Source organism: Cetorhinus maximus, chromosome 12 (genome assembly GCF_964194155.1).
Source record: "Cetorhinus maximus chromosome 12, sCetMax3.hap1.1, whole genome shotgun sequence".
Taxonomy (NCBI): domain Eukaryota; kingdom Metazoa; phylum Chordata; class Chondrichthyes; order Lamniformes; family Cetorhinidae; genus Cetorhinus; species Cetorhinus maximus.
Window position 1 is genome coordinate 73,083,605 of NC_135890.1, and position 12,180 is coordinate 73,095,784.

Genomic DNA, 12,180 nt, shown 5'->3' on the forward strand with positions numbered 1-12,180 from the left:
AATCTCACATCAATAGGTATCTAGTTTTGAAAATACAAAAAATGTTACACTGTGTAGTACTGAGAGCTTTAAAGCAGGGGAAGGAACACATAACTGGGAGGGAAAAATAGTAGGAATTTTGTTTTACATTTGGCTGTGCCATTTCTGACCTGTGAGCACTTGATGCTAAAATTGGAAGCAGGCCCATCCCAAGTTTTAACATTCCTTATCTTGATGGACACAAGTCAATGTTAATATTGCATAATAGTGGCACAGTCTGAGGGATGACACAGTCAGGACACAGAGAACTCCCCTTTTTATCTTCAAATAGTGCCATGGGATCTTTTGCATCTATCTAAACAGGTAATTGGGGCTTGGGTTCAATGTCTGATCCAAAATACTGCACCTCAGCAATATAGCACTCCATCAGTACTGCAGTGTCTGTCTAGATTATGTGCTCAAGTCCCTGTTGTGGACTTGAATTTAAAACTTGGTGTCTGAGAGACGAGGATGTTTCTGCAGGCTGACACTTTAATTAAAGGGAAACGGTAGAATCAGTGGTTGTTTTACACGGTATTGATGATACTATCCATAGAAAGTTAGGAGAACTAAGAGAATATAAAAGGGATGGGGATAATTTTAAAGCAAACAGTGCAAATATTGCATCAGGATTGTTTCCAGTGTTTTGGAGGGGGAGTTGGAGAAAATGAGCAGAGTTCAATATGTAGTTATCAAAATGCAGAGGAAAGTTTACTTTACGGGTAATGAAGTTTTGATAGGCCATATTGTATCAAAGGATGGGCAACATGTAGACCAATGAGGTAGGGGAGGTCTAACTGCACAGCCTATAATTGAAGTAATTTAAACGTAAATGTGAGGGGACAGGCCTGAGAAAATGATTAATCAAGAGGATCAGCAAAGTAAACAATAAAGTGAAGTAAACAATATTGATCAGGGTGGAGACAGGATACAATTAAGATAATGTAAAGAAGAGGTTTAAGCATAAATGCTTTTATGATAATGCAAGGAGCATTACCAGTATTCTCTCCAGCTGCATATACTTGCATTAGTGGTATCAGAAGGACATGACTGATGACTGATAATGGACAGAAAATGGGACTAAGAAGGTCTGGAATTGCACATAGTTAGGCATATAGTTAGAGTTTGGTTGGCCGACAACTCACTTACCCAAGACATAAAAAGAACAAAAAGGCTGGAAAAACTCAGGTCAGACAGCATCTGTGTCATCGACCTGATAAATTGAGTCCGTCGTGGCAGGGGGGCTGGGCTGGAAAATGCAGTGAACTGTTTAAAATTCCATTGACTTCGGTGGGACCGGAAAATCCCACCAGCAGGAGGGGACAGAAAATTCTGCCCCTTAACTCTGTTTCTCTCCACAGATTTTTTTGTTGTTCAAAAACCCAGGCTTATTGGGGGGAAACATCTGCTAAATTCCTCTCCATTCATCCCTAAGGTGTTTGAAACTGGACTAGACGACCACTCTGGCTGTGATTAAAGCTATAAAGTTGTTTCACAAACAAAAAAAGTAGCGAGTGATATCTTAGGCTCTCTGCCATAGTGAGTTTGGAAGCAGGGCATTTGATCAGGTAGGAGGAACAGATGCACAGAGTATTTATTAAATGGTAAAAGTTTAGAAAGTGCAGATATACAAAAGGACCTGGGTGTCCTCGTCAATAAGTCACTGAAGGCTAACATGCAGGTGCAGCAGGCAATTAGGAAGGCTAATGGTATGTTGGCCTTTATCACAAGAGGATTTGAGTACAGGGGTAGCGAAGTCTTACTTCAATTGTTAGAACCTTGGTTAGACTGCATCTGGAGTACAATATGCAATTTTTGTCCCCTTATTTTAGGAAGGATTTTATTGATATTGAGGGAGTGCAGCGAAGGTCCACTAGACTTGGGATGGCAGGACTGTCTTATGAAGAGAAACTGGGCCTGTATTCTCTAAAGTTTCAAAGAATAAGAGGTGATCTCATTGAAACCTACAAAAGTACTTAAAGGGATAGACAGGGTAGATGCAGGTAAGATGTTTCCCCTGGTTGTGGAGGCTAGAACCAGGAACACAATTTCAAAATAAGGGGGAAGCCACTTAGGACTGAGATGAGGAGGATTTTTCTTTTTATTCAGAGGGTTGGAATCTTTGGAATTCTCTACCCAACGGGCTGTGGAAGCTCAGTCATTGAGTATGTTTAAAGTAGAGAATGACAGATTTCTAAATACCAATGACGTAAAGGGATATGGGGATAGTGTGGGAAAAAAGCATTGAAGTGGATGATCAGCCATGATAATATTGAATGGCGGAGCAGGCTCGTTGGGCTGAATGGCCTACTCCTGCTCCTATGTTCCCAAGTTCCACCCTGATTAAGTCCATAATAAAATAAGAACAGAACATGCTAGAAAAACTCAGCAGGTCTGGCAGCATCTGTGGAGACAGAAACAGAGTTAATGTTTCGAGTCCATATGACTCTTCTTCAGCGCTTACAAGAAGTAGAAATGTGATGGATTTTATATTATTTAAGAGGGGGTGGAGCAGGCGGAGCAAAATAGAAGGGCAGGGATAGGTGGGAGCTAGGAGAAATTTGACAAAGATGTAATGGACACAGGGCAAAGGCAGTGCTAAAGACTAAAGAAGGTGCTGATAGTGGCATAAAGGTAAGATAGCAGAATGTGTTAATAGCAGAACAACAGTCAGCGCTCTCAGAGCAAAACATAAAAACAAGTGACAGATGGCCCTGTTTCGGGAGAGGTTGGGGAAAAAGGATAAAATATTTTTTTTAATTGGCTTAAAAAAGCGGTAAATATGGAGGAGAGAGTTCATGGTCTGAAGTTGTTGAACTCGATGTTAAGTCCAGAAGGTTGTAAAGTGCTGAATCGGAGGTTAGGTGCCATTCCTGCAGTTTGCGTTGGGCTTCACTGGAACATTGCAACAGGCCAAGGACAGGCATGTGGGCACGAAAGCAAGATGGTGAGTTGAAATGGCAAGTGACAGGAAGGTCTGGGTCATGCTTGCGGACATCCAGTTTGCATTTAGTCTCCCCAGTGTAGAGGAGACCGCATTGGGAGCGGCGAATACAGTAGACCAAATTGAAGGAGGTGCAAGTGAAGCGCTGCTTCACCTGAAAGCAATGTTTGGGGTATTGGATGGTGAGGAGGGAGGAGGTAAAGGGGCACGTGTTGCACCTTCTGTGATTGTATGGGAAGGTGCTGTGGGAAGGGGATGAGGAGTTGGGGGTGATGGAGGAGTGGATCAGAGTGTCACGGAGAGAACAGTCCCTACGGAATGCTGATGGGGTCGGGGGGTGGTGAGGGGAAGATGCGTTTGGTGGCGGCATCATGCTGGAGTTGGGGGAAATGGTGGAGGATAATCCTGTGAATGCAGAGTCTGGTGGAGTGAAAATGCGGACAAGGGGCACCCTATCATGGATCTGGGAGGGAGGGGAAAGGGTGAGGGCAGTGGTGCAGGTGATGGGTCGGGCATGTTTGAGGGCCCTGTCAACAACCGTGGAGGGAGACCCTTGATTAAGGAAAAAGGAAGACATGTGAGAAGCACCGTTTTGGAAGGTAGCATCATCAGAACAGATGCGACAGAGGCGGAGGGACTGGGAGAATGGGATGGAGTCCTTACAGGAAGCAGGGTGTGAGGAGCTATAGTCGAGGTAGCTGTCAGTGGGCTTGTAATGAATATTGGTGGGCAGCCTATCACCAGAAACGGAGACAGAGAGGTCAAGGAAGGGAAGGGAAGTGTCAGAAATGGACCATGTGAAGGTGAGAGAGGGGTGGAAATTGGAAGCAAAATCGATAAATTTTTCTGGGTCCAGACAAGAGCATGAAGTGGCTTCGATACAGCCATCAAGCCCATGGTGGGAAGGCCTGTGGACAGCCTTCCCACCCTGCCACCAATTGAGGCCCTTAAGTAGGCAATTAAGGCCCAATTAAGGGCCTCTTCCCACCACTGTTTGTATTAACCCAGCTCCGCTCTTCTGGACCTCCAGTCAGTGTATTTCCCACAGAAGCCACCCACTCCCCAGTGGCACTGCTGAGCAAAAGAGCTGACTGCCTCTGATTGGCCGGCAGCTTGGCTGGCAGGACTTCGTGCCCCAGGGTCCTGATTCTCTGAAAGGCCCACCAGTGACCTTTCAGCTGCCTGATTGGCTTGTAATATGGCATGCTTTCCCAAGAGACAGCAGAGAGGGTCTCTCAACGGCTTTCCAGCTGGCAGCCGAGACCCCTGTCGATCCCATAAAATTTCCTCCAGTGCTACAATGTATTTATAGTACAGAAACAGGCCATTTGGCCCAAGAGGTTCATGCTGGCGTTTATGTTCCACAAGAGCTTCCTTCCACTATCTCTTCATCTAACTCTAGCCAGAAATGGGTCCAACTCTCAGGAATTCACATTTACTGCATGAGCTTGCAGCCCTCTCCACAGGCCCACTATTCTCTATGAATGAACCACCTAAACATTCTGCCCCAAACCTAACCAGTCTTCTTTTATTCTTTCATAAATTTTCTGTGTTTCTATCATCACTCACCACTCCAATTCTGGAGCTGGGGGCACCTGTACCTGCACATGAGTCTGGTTCATTCGTAAACACAACTTGACTAGAAAAAAGGACATTGCAGGTCCCTTAATCAAAAGTAAATTAGAGTCCCCAGTTGTGAGTTATTGAGGAGCAAGTTTGCATGAAGGAGCAGATTGGACTTCTGAGTGGAAGTGTGGTGTGAGAGCAGGATATCGTCAGTGATTGGTCAAGGGCATAGTATGATGGATTAGAGGTTGAGGAATGTGAGTAGATCCCTCCCTGGGATGAATACCATGCTGCGATAACATGCAGCTACACTGCAATTCGTTCAGGGTGATTTGGCAGCCAACATGGGCCTTTCATCAAGCTTGGGATTTTTAAGTACAGAGAGTACAATGAATTGATAACCTTATCTTGATGCTATGTCCAATAGAGTTCCAACTTTCCAGGGAATACTGGTCAGGGTTTGCAGATGTTTTGGAGACCTCAAGTCTGTGTAATATAACCTCATCATTCAGATGGCTGTGCCTTGTGTGGCACTGTATTCTGTTATCAGAGAATCATAGAATGGTAACAGCACAGGAGGAGGCCACTCAGCCCCTCATGTCTGTGCTGGCTCTATGCAAGAGCAACGCAGCTAGTCCTCCTCCTGCAGTCCTTCAACTTTTTTTCCCCTTAGGTGTTTATTCAATTCCCTTTTGAAAGCCATGATTGAATCTGCCTCCATCACACTCTCAGACAGTGCATTCCAGGTCCTAATCATTCACTGCATAAAAAATGATTTTCCTCATATCATCGTTTGTTCTTTTGCCAATTACTTAACCCAGTATCCTCTGATTCTAGGCCTTTCCACCAATGGGAACAATTGGGAAACAGTTATTATGGAAGGGTTGGTAGAACTTACAGACTTTCATCAGCCACCAGAATGATGATGTCAAGGCAACAACCTCACCCATGATATCAAGGAGCCCAAATGAGAGACCCACTTGAGGTCCACTCAAAGACATTGACCATCAACAGTGATGGTTACAAGGTCTTAAATGTGAGGTACAAATAGTAGATGATGCTGACGCTTCTTCAGATTGCACATCCAGGTAAGCAATGTTACTCCATCTTCCAGTGGCACTGTTATGACACAGCCAATGGTAAATGTGGAGTTGTTCAAATCCCAGGAGGAAACTTGAAACAACTGTCACAATTAATTTTCAATTTAAGAACATAAGAGCATAACAACATAAGAAATAGGAACAGGAGTAGATCATTCGGCCTCTCGAGCCTGCTCTGCCATTTAGTAAGATCATGGCTGATCATCTTGTGTTTCGATTTCCAGGTTCTCATCCAACCCTGAATACCTTTAATTCCTTTGCCTAACAAGAATCTATCTACCTCTGCTTAAAAATATTCAATGACCCCGCCTCCACCATCTTCTGAGGCAGAGAATTCCAAAATTGCACAACCCTCAGAGAAAGTAATTCTCTTAATTTCTGTCCTAAAAGGGTGTCCCCTGATTTTAAAACAGTGCCTCCTAGTTCTGGATTCACCCATAAGAGGAAACATTCTTGTCAAGGCCGTTCAGGATCTTGTATACTTCAATCAAATCACCCCTCACTCTTCTAAACTCCAGTGGAAACAAGCTCAGTCTGTCCAACCTTTCCTCATAAGACAACCCACTCATTCGAGGTATCAATCTAGTAAACCTCCTTTGAACCTCCTCCAATGCATTTACATTCTCCCTTAAATAAGGAGACCAAAACTGCACACAGTATTTGAGGCGCGGCCTCACCAATGCCCTGTATAACTCAAAGCGTAACATCCTTACTTTTATGTTCAATCCCTCTCGTTATAAAGGATAGCATTCCATTAGCCTGCTTAATTACTTGCTGTACCTGCATATTAACTTTTTGTGACACATGTACTAGAACACTTAGATCCCTCTGCACCTCAGATTTGTGCAGCCGTTCTCCATTTAAGTAATACTCTGCTTTTTTGTTCTTCCTGCCAAAGTGAACAACTTCACATTTTCCTACATTAAACTCCATTTGCCAGATCTTTTCCCACTCACTCAACCTATCTATATCCATCTGCAACATCCTCATGTTCTCCTCACAACATTCTTTCCTACCTATTTTTGTGCCATCTGCAAATTTAGCTACCATGTCTTCACTCCCCTCATCTAAGTCATTGAGGTAAATCGTAAAAAGTTGAGGTCCCAGTACAGACCCTTGTGGGACTCCACTCGTCACATCCTGCCAATCAGAAAAAGACTAATTTATGCATGCTCTCTGCTTTCTGCCAGCCAGCCAATCTTCCAGCCATGTAACATGTTACCCCCTACACCACGCGCTTTTATTTTCCATAATAATCTTTGATGTGGCACCTTATTGAATGCCCTCTGGAAATCCAAGTACAGTATGTCTACAGGCTCCCCTTTATCCACTGCGCATGTTACACCTTCAAAAAACTCCAATAAATTGGTTATACATGATTTTCCTTTCACAACACCATGTTGACTCTTCCCTATTGCCTTGAGCTCTAACTGCCCACGTATAACCTCCTTAATGATTGATTCTGATACCTTCCCCACGACAGACATCAAGCTATAGTTTTCTGCCTTCCTCCCTTCTTGAATAGAGGGGTTATATTTGCTACCTTCCAATCTGATGGAACCTTTCCAGCATCTAGCGTATCTTGGAAAATTAAAACCAGAGCATCAACTACCTCATTAGCCACCTCTTTTAAGACCCTAGGACGTAGTCCATCGGGATCCGGAGACTTGCCAGCCTGCAAGTTACACAATACCAAGTCTAATATAACCTGCTCTCTGTTTGGTTCCAGAACATGCTGCTCTAAGAACCCATCTCGAAAGCATTCTAAGAACTCCTCATCCAAGCTACCACTGTCAATCTGATTTTTCCAGTTTGTGTAGATTAAAATCAGCCATGATTATTGCTGTCCCTTTATCACAAGCGCACAATATTTTTTTTGCATACCTTGTCCTACACTGTGGCTACTATTAGGGAGCCTGTAGACCACTCCCACTAATGACTTATTTCCTCTACTATTCCTCATCTCCACCTAGACTGATTCTACATAGTGATCTCCTGAACCAAAGTAATCTCTAACTATTGCACCAATGCCCGCTTTGATTAACAGTGTTACCCCTCCACCTTTACCTAGCTTCTTATTCTTCTTGAATGTCATGCACCCGTCAATATGAAGGACCCAGTCTTTATCGCCCTGCAGCCACGTCTCCGTAATTGCTATCAGATCATATTTATTTACTTCAATGTGGGCCATCAATTCATTTACTTTGTTATGAATGCTACGTGCATTCAGATAGAGAGTCTTCAGTTATGTCTTTTTGTTACTTTTGTAACATCTAGTCTTGACTGTTGATGTATTCTTAGGTTTCTTCTCTCTGTCCCTTCCTGCCATTCTCTAACTCTCATTTCTCATATTACTATTTTGTTCTCCTGTCTTGACTCTACACCTTGAATTGCTACCTCTACCCAAATTTGATCCCTCACCCCTCTTGTTTAGTTTAAAGCCCTCTCTACTTGCCTAGTTAAGCGATTTGCAAGGACACTTGTCCCAGCATGGTTCAGATGCAGACCGTCCCAATGGTACAACCCCCACTTTACCCGGTACTGAGGCCAGTGCCCCACAAACTGGAACCCAGTTCTCCCACACCAGTCTTTGAGCCATGCATTCGTCTCTCTAATCTTATATGCCCTATACCAATTTTCACGTGGCTCAGGTAATAATCCAGAGATTATTACCTTTGAGGTTCTGCTTCTTAATTTGGTACCTAGCTCCTCAAACTGACTTTGCAGAACCTCTTTCCTAGTTCTACCAAGGTTATTGGTACCTACATGGACCATGACAACTGGATCCTCCCCCTCCCACTGCAAATTCCTCTCCAGCCCTGAACAGATGTTTCGAACCCTGGCACCGGGCAGGCAACATAGCCGTCTGGACTCTTGCTCTTTGCTGTAGAGACCAGTGTCAATCCCCCTCACTATACTATCCCCTATTACCGCTACATTCCTTTTTGCTCCCCCCGCTTGAACGGCTTCCTGTACTACCCCCTCCCTTATGTTGTGCAGTGTCTGCATTTCAGCTTCCAGATCAATAATCCTGATCTGGAATTCCTCTAGCTGCTTATACTTCCTGCAGACGTGTTGTCATAGATCGCCTTGGCGTCCAAAAGCTCCCACATCTCACAGCTGCAACATAACACCTGTCCCGCCATTCTAACTTATGTTATCTAGTTAATTTACTTTAATTACTTTCTTCCTACGTATGCTACAATTTACTTTGTTTATTGAAGGTAGTACCACTGACAACTAAAGGTTATATGCTTCTTAAGTACAAGGTATGTGTTTTAGATGTTTGTTTAAATTACTTTATTTTTATTGCTTTTTTTATCTTTATTGTTTTTATTTTAATTTTAAAGTTTTCAAACTTTGCTTTATTATTTTAAAGTTTTTGTTCTTTTGATTTATAGGTCTACCTTAACTCGCCTGTCCTAAGCTGGTTTCACACACTGTCCCTTTGACTGAACACTTACCGGCCAATCAACTTACTAGCTTCCTGTGACATCACAGTTGTTTTTTTTCTTTTTCTATTTGTATAAATTTTGAGATGCGTGCTTTGAATTTAGTAGTAATAATACCACCAAGTCTAATAATTTTTTATAAAACTAAATTAAACATTTATTAATAAGAGAAATTATTTTAAATACATACATACATAGATCTACAAATTACTATTATAATAACTTCTAAATGTCCTTATCAATTGAAGTCCCAGTTACACTTTTGTTAAGGCAACAGTAAAACATAGATGTTAAAAGACCCAGACAAAGAAACATGATACCCTGAACAAGTCAAATTCAAAGTAAGTTTTCTTAACTTCAGTCCTTTGAGGATAGCAGCTTGAGGCATAGAGGCTGAAGGCTTTCCACACACTTGTAAGATCTTAAAAACGCCTTCCCTTACAGTCTTCTCTTCTTTATACAGATCTTCCTCTTTGAATGCAAGTGCCCATTGTTTCACTATGTCTCAGGATTTTATCTCCCTGATAATATAACCCTCTCATAGCACTAAATTTTAACCAGTAATCTTTACCCACAGACGATCCCCGGCAGAAACTGAGAAAATGAAAATAATAAGAAAAAGTCCACTCTTAACTTTAATCCTGTTCAGGAGCTATCCTGACATTTCTTGCCATTAAATTGATGAGCGTGTTGTCACTATTTCTTTCTTTCACTCTGATTTTGAGAATTGCATTCCAATTTTCATGCATCCCTCAGCTTCAATGGTCCATTTCTGACACCTCCTTCTCTCCATCATGGCTAATAGACTATCCTCAGACATCTACTACAAGTTCACAGATTCTCAAAATGCTTCTTCTCAACCAACTTCTTTGTTTCTAGTGTGTCTGCTCCTCCAGGAAGGACAAAGAAACACTTCAAACACACTCGGAAGCTTTCCTTGAAATGTGGCAACATTGACATTAATGACTGGGAGGTATCAATAGTTCAAAATGGTGACAACTTGTCCATCAAGCTGCATCACGCTTCGAGTCCCAACACCTTAATGATGAGGCAGAGCGGCAACAGAGAAGGAAAGTAAAGGAAGTAAATCCTGGGACGTGGGACGTTCTGCCCCATGTGCCCAAAGATCTGTGGATCGAGAATCGGCCTGGTCAGCCATGTGAATACCCTTGGCAGAAACCTGTGACCCTGAGTAGGTGTCATCCTCAAATTGAGGGGCAGGCGACAATGAAAAGCTCTGGTGTCTCTAATTTTCATAACAGAACTTGAGAAATTCCATCTTCATTTCCCTTAGCCAAAATTTCCCATTGGCAGTGGTCAACAAGTCTCTGGTCTACGCCTGCCTCATTTCCTGTACCTCTATTCTCCTTCCTCTTCTGTGACCTCACTTTCCACCATACATTGAGACTTCCAGATGATTTCCCGCCATTTCTACCATCCATATGATCTCAACACCAAGCCGGTCTTCCTCGTCTCCTCTTCCTATTTTGAGGACTGTTTCATCCAAGATACCTTTGGTTATTCTTCCACCACTTAGATTGCAAGCTGGGATTCTCCTGTCACTTTCCCATGAAACTAACTGAAGACACTTGCAAACATTTCAAGCATTGGAATGTTGGCTTATTCCACCTCTTTTGGTGTTTTTGGATTGGTTTTTGTTTCAAATTTCCTGCATTTGTTCCATCTTTTACTGTACTTTGTGTGTTTGTCTTTGATAGCCTTTTGATATTTTTCATGGCCTCTTAAGGTGATCTTTGTAGATGATTCATCAGTTTTTATTGTTTCAAGAATCTACTTTCTGGAATTCAATCCATTAAGAAAGAATCAGCCTTCCTAGTTCTTGACTTCTATATGTTGTAGTCTTCCCTTCTCCCCTTTGTTTTGTTCAGCTCTATTAAAGTGTATATTCTCTTTCTAGTGCCTCTTGCTTATAACCTGTCTCTGCTATAAGGTGCTGTTCATCTCCAGCATTTCCTAATTCCATTTAATGTTATTACATCAGTCTATATGGGGACTGGGACTCTGTTGTCCATCCATTTAACTGGGTTATTTTTCACTATGGATTTTCTTTTTTCTTTCAAGAATGGTATTTGAATTAAATTGTGCCTTGTGTGGTGCCCTTGGAAACCACAATTACAGAATACATGGGGCAAGTTTCCTTTTTTAAAATTGTACTGAGTTTTGAAACTGAGTGCATCCTGTAAATGTCTGCGATGAAGTGACAAGATTTAATTAAACAGCATGGATTCAGGCTCTTACTGGTCTTGAACTTTTATTTGAAAGGTATACCAACATTATATCTTGTCACTTCATCACAGACATTTCCAGCATGCACTTAGTTTCAAAACTCAGTAGAATTTTTAAAAAAGGAAGCTTGCCCCATGCATTCTGCGACTGTGGTTTCCAAGGGCACCACAAAAGGTACAATTTATTGCCCAATATCCTGTCGCTAAATAAAAGCTCGCTGTTCGTGTGGTCTCTTCATCGCAAGGTCTGTGGATGGGGAAGCATGCTTCTCTTAGATTGCTGCGTGTGCAGTAACATTGGGGCAGATTTTCCTGTTCCTGCACGTGGAGCTACTGGATTGGCTAGCACAATAAATACAGGAAAATCAGGCAGGGAGCAATAGACACCCCTAAAGGAGCTGTCAATTTATATAGGGGGGAAAAAAATCAGGTGTGCTTCCTTAGATATTTAATTCAAAAGTTATTGAAATTTGATTCTAAAGACATTGCACTCTTCCTTGTTCCTCAGTAGCATGAAGTGTTGCATTGCTAGTTTTTTAATGTAATTTCTGCCTCTGCGTGATTAAATGCTTATAGATAAATTCTACTTCTTGTTTTAGCCCGAATACAAAAGTCTAACAATGTGGTACATTCTGCCTTTTAAAATGAAGCTTTGTGGGAAGCTAATGTAATCCCTGTTGCATCTTCCAGTTATAAGGTGTAGATTTTTTAAAATGGGGTAACTTTTAAATGCTGGTGTCCAAGGAGATTTGGATGTCCTTGTATAAGAAACACAGGAAATTAGCATTCAAGTACAGCAAGCAATTAGAAAGGCGAATTGCATGTTGGCCTCTATTGCAAAGGGGTTCCGAGTA

The 12,180-nt window shown here is 42.2% G+C and overlaps 1 long non-coding RNA gene across 1 annotated transcript in view; it reads right to left on the bottom strand.

The window, feature by feature from the left end:
• Positions 1-12,180, bottom strand: part of LOC144687090 (uncharacterized) — a 35,490-nt gene that overhangs the window by 1,751 nt on the left and 21,559 nt on the right. The window lies entirely within an intron of this gene.